The sequence below is a fragment of the Bos mutus genome, unplaced genomic scaffold (genome assembly GCF_027580195.1).
Source record: "Bos mutus isolate GX-2022 unplaced genomic scaffold, NWIPB_WYAK_1.1 CTG233, whole genome shotgun sequence".
Lineage (NCBI taxonomy): Eukaryota > Metazoa > Chordata > Mammalia > Artiodactyla > Bovidae > Bos > Bos mutus.
In genome coordinates, this window is record NW_027219742.1 from 26,353 (window position 1) to 45,280 (window position 18,928).

General features: G+C 36.2%; 1 pseudogene; it reads right to left on the reverse strand.

Moving 5' to 3' along the window:
* Nucleotides 1–4,998: 4,998 nt before the first annotated feature.
* Nucleotides 4,999–6,022, reverse strand: LOC102278363 (olfactory receptor 51G2-like; annotated as a pseudogene).
* Nucleotides 6,023–18,928: the final 12,906 nt, after the last annotated feature.

Sequence of the window (18,928 nt, forward strand, 5' to 3'; positions counted from 1 at the left end):
TCAATGCCATTCTCCCAAATCTTCCCACCCTCTCCCTCTCCCACAGAGTCCATAAGATTGTTACATACATCAGTGTCTCTTTTGCTGTCTCATACACAGGGTTATTGTTATCATCTTTCTAAATTACATATATATGCATTAGTATACTGTATTGGTGTTTTTCCTTCTGGCTTACTTCACTCTGTATAATAGGCTCCAGTTTCATCCACCTCATTAGAACTGATTCAAATGAATTCTTTTTAATAGCTGAGTAATACTCCATTGTGTATATGTACCACAGCTTTCTTATCCATTCATCTGCTGATGGACATCTAGGTTGCTTCCATGTCCTGGCTATTATAAACAGTGCTGCGATGAACATTGGGGTACATGTGACTCTTTCCCTTCTGGTTTCCTCAGTGTGTATGCCCAGCAGTGGGATTGCTGGATCATAAGGCAGTTCTATTTCCAGTTTTTTAAGGAATCTCCACACTGTTCTCCATAGTGGCTGTACTAGTTTGCATTCCCACCAACAGTGTAAGAGGGTTCCCTTTTCTCCACACCCTCTCCAACATTTATTATTTGTAGACTTTTTTTTTTTTTTAATTTCATGGCTGTACTCACTGTTTGCAGTGATTTTGGAGCCCAAGAAAGTAAAATCTATCACTGTTTCCACTTTTTCCCCATCTGTTTGCCATGACGTGAAGGGACCAGATGTCCTGACCTCTGTTTAAGTTTTGAACAAGCTTTTTCACTCTCCTCTTTCACTCTCATCAAGAGACTCTTTAGTTCCTCTTCACTTTCTGCCATTAAAGTGGTCTCATCTGCCTGTCTGATTTATTGATGTCTTTGGCAGCAATCTTGATTCTTGCTTGTGCTTCATCCAGCCCAGCATTTCATGTGATGTACTCTGCATAGAAATTAAATAATCAGGGTGACAATGTATAGCTTTGATGTACTCCTTTTCCAATTTGGAACCAATCTGTTGTTCCATGTCCAGTTCTTTTTATTTTTTTTATAATTTTATTTTATTTTTAAACTTTACAATATTGTATTGGTTTTGCCAAATATAGAAATGAATCCACCACAGGTATACATGTGTTCCCCATCCTGAACCCTCCTCCCTCCTCCCTCCCCATACCATCTCTCTGGGTCCAGTTCTAACTGTTGTTTCTTATCCTGTATATAGGTTTCTCAGGGTACAGGTAAGGTAGTCTGGAGTTCCCACCTCTTGAAGAATTTTCCAGTTTGTTGTGATCTCACATGTTAGTAAAGTAATGCTTAAAATTCTCCAACCAGGCTGCAGCAAAAAGTGAACCATGAACTTTCAGATGTTCAAGCTGATTTTAGAGAAAGCAGAGGAACAAGACATCAAATTGCCAACATCCACTGGATCATCGAAAAAGCAAGAGAGTTTCAGAAAAACATCTATTTCTGCTTTATTGACTATGCCAAAGCCTTTGTATGGATCACAATAAACTGTGGAAAATTCTTAAAGAGATGGGAATACCAGACCACCTGACCTGCCTCTTGAGAAACCTATATGCAGGTTAGGAAGCAACAGTTAGAACTGGACATGGAACAACAGACTGATTCCAAATAGGAAAAGGAATACGTCAAAGCTGTATATTGTCACCCTGCTTATTTAACTTATGTGCAGAGTACATCATGAGAAATGCTGGGCTGGAAGAAGCACAAGCTGGAATCCAGATTGCTGGGAGAAATATCAATAACCTCAGACATGCAGACGACACCACCCTTATGGCAGAAAGTGAAGAGGAACTAAAAAGCCTCTTGATGAAAGTGAAAGAGGAGAGTGAAAAAGTTGACTTAAAGCTCAACATTCAGAAAACGAAGATCATGGCATCTGGTCCCATCACTTCATGGCGAATAGATGGGGAAACAGTGGAAACCAGTGTCAGACTTTATTTTGGGGGGCTCCAAATCACTGCAGATGGTGACTGCAGCCATGGAATTAAAAGACGCTTACTCCTTGGAAGGAAACTTATGACCAACCTAGATAGCATATTAAAAAGCAGAGACAGCCACTATGGAGAACACTCTGGAGATTCCTTAAAAAACTGGAAATAGAACTGCCTTATGATCCAGCAATCCCACTGCTGGGCATATACACTGAGGAAACCAGAATTGAAAGAGACACGTGTACCCCAATGTTCATCGCAGCACTGTTTATAATAGCCAGGACATGGAAGCAACCTAGATGTCCATCAGCAGATGAATGGATAAGAAAGCTGTGGTACATATACACAATGGGGTATTACTCAGCCATTAAAAAGAATATATTTGAATCAGTTCTAATGAGGTGGATGAAACTGGAGCCTATTATACAGAGTGAAGTAAGCCAGAAGGAAAAACACCAATACAGTATACTAATGCATATATATGGAATGTAGAAAGATGATAACAATAACCCTGTGTACAAGACAGCAAAAGAGACACTGATGTATAGAACAGTCTTTTGGACTCTGTGGGAGAGGGAGAGGGTGGGATGACTTGGGAGAATGGCATTGAAACACGTATAATATCATATATGAAACGAGTCGCCAGTCCAGGTTTGATGCATGATACTGGATGCTTGGGGCTAATGCACTGGGACAACCCAGAGGGATGGTATGGGGAGGAAGGAGGGAGGAGGGTTCAGGATGGGGAACACAGGTATACCTGTGGCTGATTCATTTCAATATATGGCAAAACCAATACAATATTGTAAAGTTAAAAAATAAAAAAAAATTAAAAAGCAGAGACATTACTTTGTCAACAAAGGTCTGTCTAGTCAAAGGTATGGTTTTTCCAGTGGTCACATATGGATGTGAGAGTTGGACTATAAAAAAAGCTGAGTGCCTAAGAATGGATGCTTTTGAACTGTGGTGTTGGAGAAGACTCTTGAGAGTCCCTTGGACTGCAAGGAGATCCAACCAGTCCATCCTAAAGGAGATCAGTCCTGGACGTTCATTGGAAGGACTGATGTTGAAGCTGAAACTCCAGTACTTTGGCCACCTAATGTGAAGAGCTGACTCACAGGAAAAGACCCTGATGCTGGGAAAGATTGATGGTAGGAGGAGAAGGGGGTGACAGAAGATGAGATGGTTGGATGGCATCACCGACTCAATGGACATGCGTTTGGGTGAACTCCGGGAGTTGGTGATGGACAGGGAGGCCTGGCGTGCTGCGATTCATGGGGTTGCAAAGAGCTGGACATGACTGAGCGACTGAACTGAACTGAACACTGTCAAGACTTTTGCGTAGCCAATGAAACAATAATAGATTTTTTTTTCTGTAATTCCTTTTTTTTTTTCCCCTATGATCCAACAGATGTTAGCAATTTGATCTCTAGTTCCTCTGCCTTTTCTAAATCCAGCTTGTATATCTGGAAGTTCTCGGTTCATGTCCTGTTGAAGCCTAGCTTTAGAATTTCGAAAATGACCTTGCTAGCACGAGAAATGAGTTTGAAAATTCTTTGACATTGCCTTTCTTTAGAATTGGAATGAAAACTGACCTTTTCCAGTCCTGTACCCACTGCTGAGTTTTCCAAATCTGCTAAGATATAGAGTATAGCACTTTAACAACATCATCTTTTAGAATTTGAAATAGCTCAGCTGGAATTCCATCACCTCCATTAGCTTCTTATTTTTTATTTACTATGATATAAGATTGAGGGCAGAAGGAGAAGGGGGCAACAGAGGATGAGATGGTTGGATGGCATTACCGACTCATTGGACATGAGTTTGGGTGGATTCCGGGAGTTGCTGATGGACAGGGAGGCCTGGCGTGCTGTGATTCATGGGGTCACAAAAAGTCGGACATGGCTGAACGACTGAACTGAACTGAACTGGAAATATTGGTAATGAAATCACCCCCTTGCTAAAATATCATGTTTGAAATGATTCTCATTTAATCAGATATGAAAAGAAGCTTTTAAGAAACCAAGGATAACATTAGGTAGCCAATGCTTACTAAGGTATCTTAAATTAGTTGGCAGGTGTCTCAACATACAGTTTCTAGCCTAACCTGTGAGTTAAGGAATTTTACTGTCTCTCAAACATTGAAATCTTAGGGTATTTGGGGGATTGCAAGAAAAGAGTAATTTTCCCAATTTTACTTATACTGTAGGTAGAACCTGATGACAAATTCTTATCTTGGTTTCCTAGCATCAGTATAGCCTATAAAGAGGATTTCAAAAGTCCAAACTAAAATTACTTCTGATAACTTCCATTAAAGCAGTTTTAAAAGATACATATAATAAATTAATACTCGATGCAACTATGGAAATAATCAGGCCACATCTAATGTGACAAATCTTACTGTACAATCAAGAATATTTTTTTTTTGTTTTTGATCAAAAAGAAAGAGACTACAATTTTTGTGTAATTGACTTTATTATCATTTTGAAACAATTTTCTGTTATTTGAGTTATTGTGTTAATTTTACCTTGCCATTTTGTCCCCACCAGAGTTAACATCCCAATTTCACTTCATATAACTACACTACATCCTAAGCTTCTACTTACCTGATCTAATCAATCAGTGTCACTTTATGAAATGTCTCAAACTTAATTATCATGAATAGTGAAAATTCAAGAAAGAGAGAATTTTACATGTGTAGAAAATCTGAAGTACTGAAGTATTTAATGGAACTGTTATTATATTATAATGATAAAGAAGCATGGGACAAGGGATAATGGAAAAAAAAATGTGTCTTTTATAGAACTGAAGAAAAACACACAAAAAAACTGTAAACAACTTCCAATATTTGAAGTGAAAGTAATCATCAATTCATACAGTAATTGGGCACAGAAAATTATCATGATAAATTAAACCGAAGGCTGGTGCTAAAAGGGAGAATCATGGCCAGTGTAGGTTGTGAAAATAAAACACATTCAGGCCTTTTACTTGCCTTCTTATGTATATAGCAATGAAGAAAAGTCACTTCAGCTGGAAGAGTTGGGATAATGATTATTTACTCATATATCTTTTCCAAAATTCATGTTATAAATTTTGCTCATGATTCTTCAGGTCTTTTTTTGATGAGGAGTTTTAATATTTTATCTTGGATCTGCTTGATTTTCACCTAATTAATCGGTTCATGAAAGGAGGAATAAGAAAATACATGTTTGCCATGAGTTACAAAGATGTTTGAGGTTCATCACAGGAGGAATGAGAAAATGCATGTTGGCCATGAGTACAAAGATGTTTGAGAAAGTCTTGGGCCAAATTGGTAAAGTATAGACAAGCAGATCATAGTGTGAAGAAGAGGGCTACAGCAGAGAGGTGGGAAATACAGGTGTTGAGAGTTTTGAGGTAGCAATCATGGGATAAAATACTCAGGGTGGTTTTCAGAATCAACATGTAAGAAAGGAGAAAATCAATGCTCATTTTGGAAAGCACCATAAAGAGTACAACAACGCTATTGATCCTAGTGCTGGAGCAAGAAAGCTTTAGGATATCAGAATACAGGCAGTAGGAATGAGAAAGTACATTAAAATGACAGAAGCACAGCCTCCTCAAGAGGATAGGAAGGGGCACTTGGGCATCATGGCTCGCCCTACAATGGCCAAACCCATCCTGGCAATTACAGTCCTGGTGAGAATGGAAGAATAGTGCAATGGATGAGAAATGGCCACATAGTGGTCAAAGGCCATTGCCAGTATGATAACTGACTCAAAATCCTGCATAGTGTGAATAAAAAACATTTGGGTGAAGCAAGCAGATAAGGTGAGTTCTCTAGCATCCAGCCAGAAGATCCTCAGCATTGTGGGGAAGGTGAAGAGGGACAGACCCAGATCGGAGGCAGCTAGCATGACTAGGAAGCGGTACATAGGCACTTGGAGGGCATGTTCCTTCCAGATAATTGTCATGATGGTCACATTGCCCACCAGGATTACCAAGAACACGGCACAGAAAGGTATGGAGATCCAGATGTGAACAGCTTGCAGCCCAGGTATGCCTGTCACCAGGAAGGTGGAGAATGTGGAGCTGGTGCGGTTGATGCCAGAACTGCATGTCTTTCCTAAAATGAAATGCATTGCCTCCACAGATGTTAAAATTTTACTTGAACATTTGACTATTTATAATACTGCTTCTTTTAATCTGGCCCTGATATGTGTCTAATATGAAAGTAAATGATGTTTCCCAAGATAGAGCATTTGAGGCTTTGGACTAGAAAGTGAGACTTTGTTTTGATAAATTTCCACAGATATTGTAATTTATTGAATAAAAATGAGAAAAATACACTTGATACTTAATGTACCTAAACCATTTAATTGATATAATGGCATTTTAAAGTGATATGTCAAAAAGAATGTCCTTTAAATAAATTTCTTTTATTTTATGCAAAATTTTTATGTAATTTTAATTACAGTAGTATATCATTCTAGGATATTTCTTACTGCCTTCATCAGCCATGATACATATTCGATGATGCTGCTTCTGCTAAGTCACTTCAGTCGTGTCTGACTCTGTGCGACCTAATAGATGGCAGCCCACCAGGCTCCTCCATCCCTGGGATTCTCCAGGCAAGAATACTGGAGTGGGTTGCCATTTCCTTCTCCAATGCATGCATGCATACTAAGTTGCTTCAGTTGTGTCCGACTCTGTGCGACCCCATAGACAGCAATCCACCAGACTCTGTCCACAGGACTCTCTAGGAAAGAATACTGGAATGGGCTGCCATTTCATTCTCCAACATATTAGATAGTGCTACTCAAACTCAGGGGGCTTCCCTCGTGGCTCACTGATAAATAATCCACCTGCCAATGGAGGACACGTGGGTTTGATCCCTGGGTTGGGAAGATCTCTTGAAGGAGGAAATGAAAACCCACTCCAGTATTCTTGCCTGGAAAATCCCATGGCCAGAGAAGCCTGGTGGGCTAGAGTTCATGGGATTGCAAAGAGTTGGACAGGAGTTAGCAACTAAGCAACAGCAAGTCAAATTGAAGTTCATGGATGCATTTTATATCCTAATTCTTCTGCAATGAGAACAGTGTTGAGATTTAAGCTGAACATTTGGAAACTTTTACATTAATCTGACAAAATTTGCTTCTTGAATTTAATAACATTATTTTAGTATCCAATAATAACAGTTGTTATTAGTGTACAGTATTATTAGTGTATAATACTAATATTATCATATTTGGGTGTGTTTTTATTTCATTTTTCTTAAATATTTTAGTTATATTTTAAAAATTATTTTGTGATTAATCAAAAGTTTTAAAAATGATCCTTCTTTACATAGTTTATGAATCACCATTTTATGATAATTTATTGTTAAATATAAACATATTTTGTCAATTGATCATAAAAAATTATAATTTAATATATTGAATAACAATTGTTTGTTTAAAGAAGGTAAAATCTCTAGCAGATTATTTTTTAAATCATTTTCACCTTCTTTTTAGAGATATAAAAACTTTCTTTTAATTAATAAGATCTAGGGACTTCTGCCTGCAACGCATGAGACTCGAGTTCAGTCCCTGGGTTGGGAAGATACCCTGGAGAAGGAAATGGCAACCTACTCCAGTATTCTTGACTGGAAAATTCCATGGACTTAGGAGCGTGGTGGTCTACAGTTGATGGGGTGACAAAGAGTTGAATATGGCATAGTGACTAAACATCATCAGAGACATTTTGCACAGCTATTGTATACTTGTGTTAGCAAATAGCTCATTTTTAGTACCAATAAATTTTATAGAAAGTGTAGAATGCATATTTTGTTGATCCAATTCAACATGAGTATGGTTATTTACCCAAAATTCAATAATGATTTTTTCTACATGCCTGGCTTTCTACTGTATTTGAGATTATAGCAAAGATACAATAAAGCACAGTTAGTAATATTTATTGATTAAGCAAGAAATCTGTTTAACATTCAAATGTAATATGCCATATGTCAGAGATGAGACCTTTTTCATGGTCTATTTTACCCAAACTTATTTATCCAGATAAAATCTATTGTGGGCACACTGAATGCCCTTCCCACAGACAGCAAAGTACACACATTTTTCTGAGACCATCCCTCACCACATTCTGTGTTTATGAAATTAAATAATAAACCTTACAAATTTTGTTTATACAAACTGTTCCAAGTCTCACCTATTCTCACTCACTAATGTCATTCTTCATATTACTCCTGAGTCTTTGTAGGGATAAACAATTTGAAATCTTTGTTCCCAGCATGGAGCGTACAGACTTTCACTGTGGTGGCCTGAGTATTTCCCAGCTGTTCCTATTGAAACTTCCCCACAAGTCTAATCTTTGGTGAGGGTAAGACCTTTAGGAAAAATAACAAAACAAACAAAATTTTTTTTTGTTGTTTGTTTAAGTCTCACTGCTTGCTCTAACACTGGGGACAAGAAACATAAGGGTCCTGTCTACCTGTCCCTGCCTTACCTGATAGGCTGGTCATTTTTTCAAAAATGTCAATCTGAGTCAATTTGAATGAGACTTTCAGAAATAATAAGGTATCCACTAAAATTCTACACATTTATCTTTAGAAAATAAGACAATTAGAATTAACCTCAAAATCCTTATTAGCTTTTTTTTTTTAAATCTTGACTTTTGTTGCAATAAGTAGAAAAGGTGAGAGAGGCTCTAGGAAGCTCACCCTTTGTTGGATAAGAGCACATTCTGCTCAGATCACTCACTGTGCTTTCCAGTGTTAAAGATCTGGTGCCAGATGTCTTTTCAATGCCTTTTCTTATCCATGAATCTTTAAGCACTTTTTGGATCGATATTCCAGTAGAAGGGTGTTGGTGTTCTGGGATAAGGCCAAATACCAGGTTCACTGATGACATGGATCTAGATAATTCTGCACTTCCCCTATTCAGGACTACTCTAAACCTGCTTCCTTTTATTTGGTTCAATATTATTGTCCTAATACCTCATGTTCTTGAAGGAAATAATTTAGGGATATTTTCACAGAAAGAAACACCTCTAGGCCTTTGTAATTCCTTGTATAGCAGGCTGGATTTTTCTCTACTCACTGATTTATTCAAAATATCTTTAATCTTAGTTCCCCTCCCCCCCCAAATCCAAGTAAATAATGTTTCCTATCTTACCTGGCATCTCAAGGCAGGGTGTTTGATATTGTCCAATAGGGGCAGCTTTCGCTTCCAAATTCAAATCAAGAATCCCTGTGACCCAGTTTGAACTTCTTTATTATCGATGCAGCTATCCCCTGAGGATAGTAATCTCCTGGGAAGTCCTCTTCTTGATTTAAAGTCTACCTTTCATTGCTAGCAGGGAATGTTCCACAAACGGCCCCAGTACTGGGTTGTTTTTAAAATCAAGTAAATTGAAAATCATTCATTAAGTTTTGGTGTCATCTCAGTTTACTTGAAAGTTATTTTTTAATTGTAATATCTATTTCTTGGAGTTATTAATATTTTCTATCATATATTTTGAGATTTCTCAAAAGGTAACTGAATTACAGGCATTTGAACTCTCCTTTCCCCAATAACGTAGCAAGTAAAGAATCGCTCTGCAATTCAGGAGACACAGGAGATGCAGTTTCTATCTCTGAGTCAGGAAGATTCCCTTCAGGAGAAAAATGGCAACCCACTCCAGTATTCTTGCCTGAAAAATCCCATGGACAGAGGAGCCTGGTGGGCTACAGTCCAAAGCACACCACATATTTTTGAATTCATATTATATGTTTTAAGATATGAAACCAAATTGAATATATATAGAAATTGCCTTAGACTTATGAAATAATAAACTATATATACTTTCCTGTCATTATTCCACACCCTATTCATATACACACAACTCATTTTTCACAAGCACAAACACACAACTGAATGTTAAGGGAGTTTTGTTATGTTGTTTAAAATAAAAATAACCTGTTAGGCTAGCAAAACCCACAGTTCAGTGACAGTGGTGTTTAAATTTTCACGGATTCAGCTAGGAATATTGTAACTATAGCAGTAGACTGTCCTTATGATGAGTCACACCAGGGATTTAAAAGCTATTTTCATGTGTTTTTTATCATTTACTTTTTCACATAAAAATTCACCCTTTCTCCTCACATCAACCAAATTATTGCTATATTTGAAGAAACAAAAATTAAAATAAATTAATTTATTTACCTCATATCAGACAGTAAATATGTAGGCGGTCTGTGTTTCAAAGGTCATTTATGATCCAGAGCATTTTTTCCCTTCTATCAAAATACACTTTAAAATAACATTGATGTTATCATTGGTGTAGGTCTGAATGTTATTCGAAAAGTATCTCCTCCCTGATTGCAGAGTATTTATTTTTCTCTTTTGTGGAGGAGAAATAATTATAAGGAAATCAGTGAAAATGTAGGCTGATTAGTTGTCTCCATTGGTTCTTCTCAAGCTGAGGCTTTTTATGGCCATACGAACACTGTGGAATTGAAGCCACTAACGTATGTAAAGAAAAGGCAATGGCACCCCACTCCAGTACTCTTGCCTGGAAAATCCCATGGATGGAGGAGCCTGGTGGGCTGCAGTCCATGGGGTCACTAAGAGTCAGACACGACTAGCGACTTCACTTTGACTTTTCACTTTCATGCATTGGAGGAGGAAATGGCAACCCATTCCAGCGTTCTTGCGTGGAGAATCCCATGGACAGAGGAGCCTGGTGGGCTGCCGTCTATGGGGTCGCACAGAGTCGGACATGACTGAAGCAACTTAGCAGCAGCAGCAGCAGCAGCAATGTATGTAAAATAAAGTATCGAAACCACTAAGAAATGTGTATCATCCAAAAAGAAGAAACAGCTTGCCATTTTTAAAAGTACTTTTGTTGCTGTTTGTCTAATTAAAGTAGCCATATTGAAATATGCATTATATTCATAAACTCTTAACTCATTAAATTTTCTTCATGTCTTAGAGTAATATAAATAAGTAATTTCCTTTCTACTCAAAAGTGTTAAAGACCCATGACCTTTGGAAAAAGTGTAAATTAAAGAAAAAACCTGGGTACAAGGCAGAGATTTTCCATATAAATTCTTCCTAAAATGCGAGGACAAATTCTTTGATGAGATGTTCAAATTTATAGAGTTTGATCACCTCCAAAAAAAGAAATATTTCTTATTCCTATATTTTATTATTTTGCCCATTTATCAGATATATCAAGGCCTAGCACAGAGAAGATATTAAATTTTATATTGACATTTACAAATTCAGGAATATACTGTTCACAATATGTACTGAACACTTGTGTGTCTTAGTATATTAATAATATGACTGTATTTGAGACATTGCAGTGAACAGTGACTGTATGAAATAGCATTACAGAATTCATCAATAAATTTAACCTCTTGGGAACTGTTGAGAATAACTAAAAATATACAAAATCTTGGAATTGGACTAGACAACATATACCATCCAACTCCATCTCTACTAAATGTAAAACTTCTGTTCCTATCAGTGAAATGATAAACAGAACTGAGTACACCCACACCCACATAGATTGTATCCAGGTTCAAGCAAATTCTTGCCCCAAAAGATAAAGATGTAAAACAATAAATAACATCATCATTCATTTCGTTGAATTCCTGAATATAAATTTATTCAAATACTTAATATGCTTTTCTGGACAAGTGAAAATTAGTTGAGAATAATAGATTTCTCACATAGAAGAACAACTTTAAAAAAAAAAAAAGAAAGAAAAACAGCTTAGATCACTTAGACAACAGCTAATTAATTTATCAAGATGACCTTTACCTTCCAGAGCACATCCTATTCACCAAGTCTAAGCTGTTATGCCATAAACTTTATCCACTGCCTTTCAGTTCCCACATTAAAAGGAATATCTCAGATCTTTAGCCCAGATTTCCAAACCCTACAAATATCTGAACCACCTTCTTCTAAAATACTCATGAAACTGTGTTAAAAAAAAGTGTTCCCTTACTCAAACTGGGGCTCAGTAACCAGCTAGACGGGTGTAATGAGGAGGGAGGGGGAGGGATATTTAAGTGGGAGGGGGACATGGGTTAACCTATGGCTGATACATATTGATGTTTGGTAGAAACCAACACAATACTGTAAAGCAATTATCCTTCAATTAAAAATAAATAAGTTTTTTTTTTTTAAGTGTTCCCTCTTAGTGCAGTTACCAAATTATGGATCTAATTTATATTTGCCTTCCTACTCTGGATCAAGAGCCATAACTCTTGAGTCACTTGGTTAGGTATCTCCATGATGTAATAGTAGGTTAAATCTCATGTGTGCGAGGTCCAGTTTCTTTGCCTTTAGTTCCCGGATAATGAGATTATTTGTTTTATTATAAATGAGGAACATTTGTTTTTAAGTAAACTTTTAATACTTAAATGAATTAGAATGCTTTCCCTTGTTGCAAAGTTGCTTTATTAAGAATACAGAAAATGGGGACTTCCCTGGTGGTCCAGTGGTTAAGAATCCACCTTGCAATGCAGGAGACGTGGATTTGATCGCTAGTCGGAGAAGTAAGACCCTACATATTGCAGAGCAACTAAACCCAAGAGCCACAACCACTGAACCCACTCACTCTGGAGCCCACACAGCACAACTAGGGAGTCCGTGCAACACAAGGAAGATCCCATATGTTACAACTAAAAACCAACACAGCCAAATAAATAAATTAATATTTTAAAAAAGAAAATTGTTTGCTCTAGCTTGGTTATGCTCATCACTTTGATGTTCAGGTTCCACATAGGTGGAGAAAACCTTCTTGCCCATATTTCTGCATGTAATTCTCTACTTAAACATAAAAAAAATTTCCATTTTTAAAACAAATTGTGATGGGTGATGAAAGGCGGATATTGTACAACGGTAAAGCGTCTGTCTACGATGCGGGAGACCCGGGTTCGATCCCTGGGTTGGGACGATCCCTTGGAGAAAGAAATGGCAATCCACTCCAGTACTATTGCCTGGAAAATCCCATGCACAGAGGAGCCTGGTAGGCTACAGTCCATGGGGTCGCAAAGAGTCGGACATGACTGAGTGACTTCACGTTCACGTTCACGTACAATAATGTAGAAGAGAAGATATCATGGAACAAGCAAAATGAACCACCATCTACCACATCAAAGTCCAGTCTTCATCCAAAGAATTGTGTATATGGTGGAATTGGAAGAGAGTCCTCTATTATGAGCTCCTTCCAGAAAACCAAACAATGGTAGTTCTGATTCATTCATATTCACCAGATATTGCAACTTTGGATTTCCATTTATTTTGGTCTTTACAAAATTCTCATTGTGAAAAAAAATAATAGTAATTTCAAATCCCAGGAAACTAGAAAAGGCACCTGGAACAGATCTCTACTCAAAAAGATAAAACGTTTTGGGAACATAGAATTATCAAGTTGCCTGAAAAATGGCAGAAGATAGTAGAACAAAATAGTAAATATGTTGTTCAATAAAGTTCTTGGTGAAAATGAAAAATGTGTCTTTTTGCTTAAAATCTGAAGGCACTTTTTGATCAATCCAATGTAATAAAATGTCACAAATCAATAAATAGAAAATAAATACCATAAAATGGGAAAAACAAACAAACAACAAAACAAAACTTTACCAAAGAAAAGGTGTAACTGCAGAACAAGCCCTAAGCTGGCCGTATCCTGTTTCTAACAAGATGATGACTTGTTTTTCTGACTCAACAGAGTAAAACCTTAAGTCATGCAGCCATAGGATGAGCAAAAGGAGAAAATTTTGACCTCAAACACCTGGAACTATAGTTTCTTCTGCAAGGAGTCAAAGAACTGCGACATGGCCTGAATATAAACACTGAAACCCTTCCAGCAGCAAAGGGCCCATTGTCCAGGAAGATTCTGGGCCAGAGCCCCTTTACCATCCCTTACCATAAATGCAAGGTCCCAGAGCCCTTAATCAGAACTTGCTCAGCCAATACTTCTGCATACCAATCGTCCTCCCCTAAATCATGAAAGTTTGACTTCTGATGAGTCTTGTCTCATGTCTCCTTTGGGGTTGACCACTCAATAAATTATTTTCTTTCCTCAACAGATGGTACTGTAGTATTGACTTCTATTAGCCCTTTGCTCAGTAGCAAAGTTACCAAGAGAAAATAAAATATGAAAAGATACTCAATATTGTTAGTCATTAAGGAGATACAAATTAAAACTACTACCTCTTTGCAGTGCTCAGATTTACTTTATAAGTAAAATCTCAAAAGAACTTGGAGCACCTCTCACACTTACATATCTATAATAAGAATGCAAAATGGTATGTCAGAAATAGTATCCTTACTCACTGGTATTTAACCAAAGCAAATCAAATCATATTCATTGAAACACCTATTACTCAAATATTCATAATTGCCCCAACTCAAAACAACACAAATATCTATCAAGTGGTAAATGAATAAACAAATCATTTTGTAGCTAATATTGTAATGTTATTGGGTAGGAAAAAAAAATCAGTGAATTTCTTAAACATGCAACAACATGGATGAATTTTAAGAGCATAATGCTAAGTGAAGAAATAAAAATAGAATAGCTATATACTGTAGAATTCCATTGTATAATATTCTGAAAACACTAAAGCTGTAGAGACAGAAATGAAAGAAGTAGTTTCCAAAGCCAAGAGTCTGTGGGGGAATGGGTTCCTCAAAGCAGCACATGGGGCATTTTTGGTGTGATTAAAATATATATTTGAACTTAATGATGTTTATGTGAAAGTGTACATATTTGTTAAGAGTCAGAATTGTGCACCTACAAATACTGAGATTTACTACATTTATATGTCAATAAACTGTTCTTAAAAGAGATAATAACTATGAGTTTTATCATACAGTGTTCCCCAGATAGTCTTAAATGTAAATATTTTGTTACCATTGAGGCAGAATCAAGACAAGGATACGAAGATATAAAATGATTGTGAGGGATATTATGAAGGGGGTCCTGGTTTTAAAGTCTGGATTTAAGCATGCTCCCTAATCAAATAAGTACATGGACTCATTTTTTGCAAAATAATTGACATGCCCCTATTTTGTAATATAAAAGAAGACCTAGACTTCCCTGGTGGTACAGTGGAGAGGAATCTCTGCCAATGCAGGGACACGGGTTCAATCCCTGTTCTGGGAAGACTCCGTATGCCTCAGAGCATCTAAGCCAGTATACCACCACCATCTAGAGAGCCCGTGATCTGCAACTACTGAAGCACGCATACTGCGACTACTGAAGGCCGTGTGCTTGGAGCCCATGCTCTGCAACAAGAGAAGGCATCTCAATGAGACGCTCATGCACCACAACGAAGAGGGTAACCACTGCTCGCTGCAACTAGAGAAAATCTGCAAGCAGCCACGAAGGCCCAGCACAGCCAAAAATTAATTAATTAATTATTTTAAAAAGTATACCTGAGCTAAGGTGAAGCATCCATTTTAATCTTTTGAAATGCCTGTTCAGACAATTTACAAAAGAAAATGCACAAGTACAACATACACAATACACACACAATACACACACACAATGCACAATACAATATATACAAAACATCCCTACCTTCACTAATAATCAGTATAACAATATAAATTAAGGGAATAACACTGTAGTTTTTTCATGATAGAGAATTTAAAGGTTTGACAAATATGAAAGAAAGTAGACAAATATTTATACTTGTGTACATACTATATTTTAACATTTTTCAAATTAGCTAACATTTTTGAAAGGCAATTTGACAAGAATTGAATTTATAAAATAGGTATACTTTGGCCCAGCAATTTAATTTGAGCATTTTATCCCATAGAAACATACAAAAAGTGCACACAAATCATATGTACCAAGATGACATAATTATTCATATTGGTGAACTAGAAACAATTTAAAATTCAGGAAAATAGTTAATGGATTATATTACTTTCTTGTTATTTAATATTTAGTATCTTTTTAAAACTCACAGGGACTTTTTATAGTCAGGAAATACATCTATAATAAGTTCTTGAGAGAAGAAAAAAACAAGATTTAGTAGAATACAAACTGATGTCCTGTACTAAATTACTTTAATATATTTTATTATCTACTCAGGAAAATAAATTTAGAGAGTTTTGTTTTGTTACTTCTGGGGAAAATAATTGGTGTTTTTGCCCCAAACTTACATGAATCAACTCTGCATATTTTAAATTTTGACAATGTGCAAGTGCATATTTGTACAGAATACTTTTAGACAATTATTATTTTTTATATTACTGAACTATAGTTGATTTACAATGTTGTGTTAGTTTCTGCTGAACAGCCAAATGATTTAGTTAAATATTTATATATATATGTATACATATATGCACACACACACACATATATATATATATATACTAATATTGTTTCCATTATGATTTACCACATGATATTGATTATAGCTCCTTGTGCTTTACAGTAGGATTTTATTGTTTATCCATCCTATATATAATAATTTGCATCTGTGAATCCCAAACTCCTCATCCTTTCCTCCTCCACCCCACCCCACTGGCAACCACAGGTCTGTTCTCCGTGTCTGTGAGTCTATTTCTGTTTCTTAGATATATTTATTTGTGTCATGTTTTAGATTCCATATATAAGTGATATCATGTGGTGTTTGTATTTCTCTTTTGGACTTACTTTGCTTAGAATGATAAGCTTTAGGTCTATCCATGTTGCTGCAAATGGCATTATTTTATTCTTAAGGTTGAGTAATATTCTGTGTGTGGGTGGGTATCATATCTTTATCCATTCATCAATCAATGTACATTTAGTTAAATAGTGATGCTATAAACATAGGGGTACATGTTTCTTTTCAAATTATAGTTTTGTCTGGGTATATACTCAAGAGTAGAATTGCTAGATGTTATGGCAACTCTATTTTCAGTTTTTTGAGGAACCTCCATATTGTTTTCCATAATGACTGCACCAATTTACATTCTCATCCACAGTGTAAGAGGGTTCCCTTTATACTCTCCTGCATTTATTATTTGTAGACTTTTTAATGTTGGCCATTCTGACTGGGGTGTGGTGGTGCTTCATTTTAGTTTTGATTTGCACTTTAACAAATTATGTTGATGAGTATATTTTCATGCACCTACTGACCACCTCTATGTCTTCTTTGGAGAGATGTCTATTTAGGTTTTATGCTCATTTTTTGATTGGGTTGTTTGTTTTTTTGTTATTCAATTGTATGAGCCATTTCTATATTTTGGGATTTAAGCCCTTGTTTGTCACATCATTCACAAGTATTTTCTCCCCGTCCATAGGTTGTCTTTTCACTTTGCCTATGGTTTCCCTGCTGTGCAAAAGCTTGTAAGTTTGATTGGGTTTTATTTGTTTATTTTTACTTGTATATCTATTGCCATGGGAAACTGATCTAAGAGAACATTGGGACAATTTACAGCACAGAATGCTTTGCCTATGTTCTTTTCTAGGAGCTTTATGGTGTCATGTCTTATATTTAAGTCTCTAATCCATTTTGAATTTATTTTTGTGTATGATACGGCAATGTGTTCTAATTTCATTGCTTTGTATGCAGCTGTGCAACTTCCCCAACACCACTTGCTGAAGAGACTGCCATTTTCTCATTGCATATTCTTTAGGCATTTATTATTTTATTTACTAAAGAGCTTACTGTTTCAGAAACAGTCAATATCATATAGTTCTATTTGTATGCTGTCATTCCAATTTGTTTTTTATACAATATAGAAAGAAATGGCTCAGACCTAGTGGGTTCCAATAAAATGAGAGCTTTGTGTTTCTCCAGTACAGAAGGTGCTCTATGATGTATAATATTTAAGACATGGTCTCTTGTTTCTCAAAGATCCCTTGGGGTGAAAATAAATTTAAGCCCCTGGCTCAGAAAGTTGGGAATTCCCAGGGCTTTTTAAATTTTAGCACAGGTTTAGGCACCTAGGAGACCCTCTCTTGGTTTGTAAAGTGCCGTTCAACAACCCAGTACTAGATGTAAGGCTCTCCTTCTTCATACAGAACATCCTCTGGGGTTCTGTGCCTTACAGGGAGTCTTGCCACCAAGTACATCCAAGAGTGAAAAAGTCATTCATTGCACAGTAAGTAAAGTACTTCAGACATAAATAATTTCAGCTACAATTACAAACTTGAGGATGCCCATTCAAGTAAAGTAGTACAGTAACAACCAGCTTTCCAGGATAAAGGGACCAACAGGAATGGCTAGTGTTGATGAGTTAGGATGTGTGGGATTAAATTGTTTGGAGAATCCTTCATTTGATAATCAGTAAATTTTAAAGTTAAATAATTGGTTTAATTTTATTTTTGTTTTCTCCTAATTAATAATTACTATAGTCATGACCAATTTAAAGAATATTTGTTAGTGCTACGTGTGCATATGTGTTTACATAAGCTACAGTTTTAGATTTCCAAGTTTTAAGAACTGTTTTTCTTGTTTTGATAGCTTTCCCTGAGTCCTGAGACCAGAGTCTCATAAATATAATTTGCAGACATGCATTAGATTTAACTAAATCAGCATGTTTTGTTTTTAGGTTGTGAACCATGAAGAACATAAATGCTTTTGCAAATTTTGCAGGTTTTTCTTTGTCCTCTCCACCTGACCTCATTAAACAAAACAGTTTTGTTATTTTTTTTTTCCACTCTAAATTGAGCTTGTGCTCACTAGAAGTATTTGTCATCTTTTTTTTTTTTACAAGTTCTAAGATATTTGAATGAGAATTTGTGCTTTAGAAAAATAGTCATTCAAAATCAAACTTAATTTTCCAGATTAAAAAAATAAAGAATTGACATAGGTGAAGAACTGTTCTGCTAGTATTTTGAAACAGTAATAAAATTTGACAGCCACAATATTTTTTATCCAAGTTCTCTTTAAAATCTCTGTAATTTTAATGGTGTCATTCTTACACAAACAGTATATCTGGTCTTATCCCAACTAATGCTTCTTCAGACTTCCTATATGCCAACTTATCAGAAAAGCCTTCCTCTAGATTCCCAAGTTAAAATATATACAGTGATCTAGATATAGATGT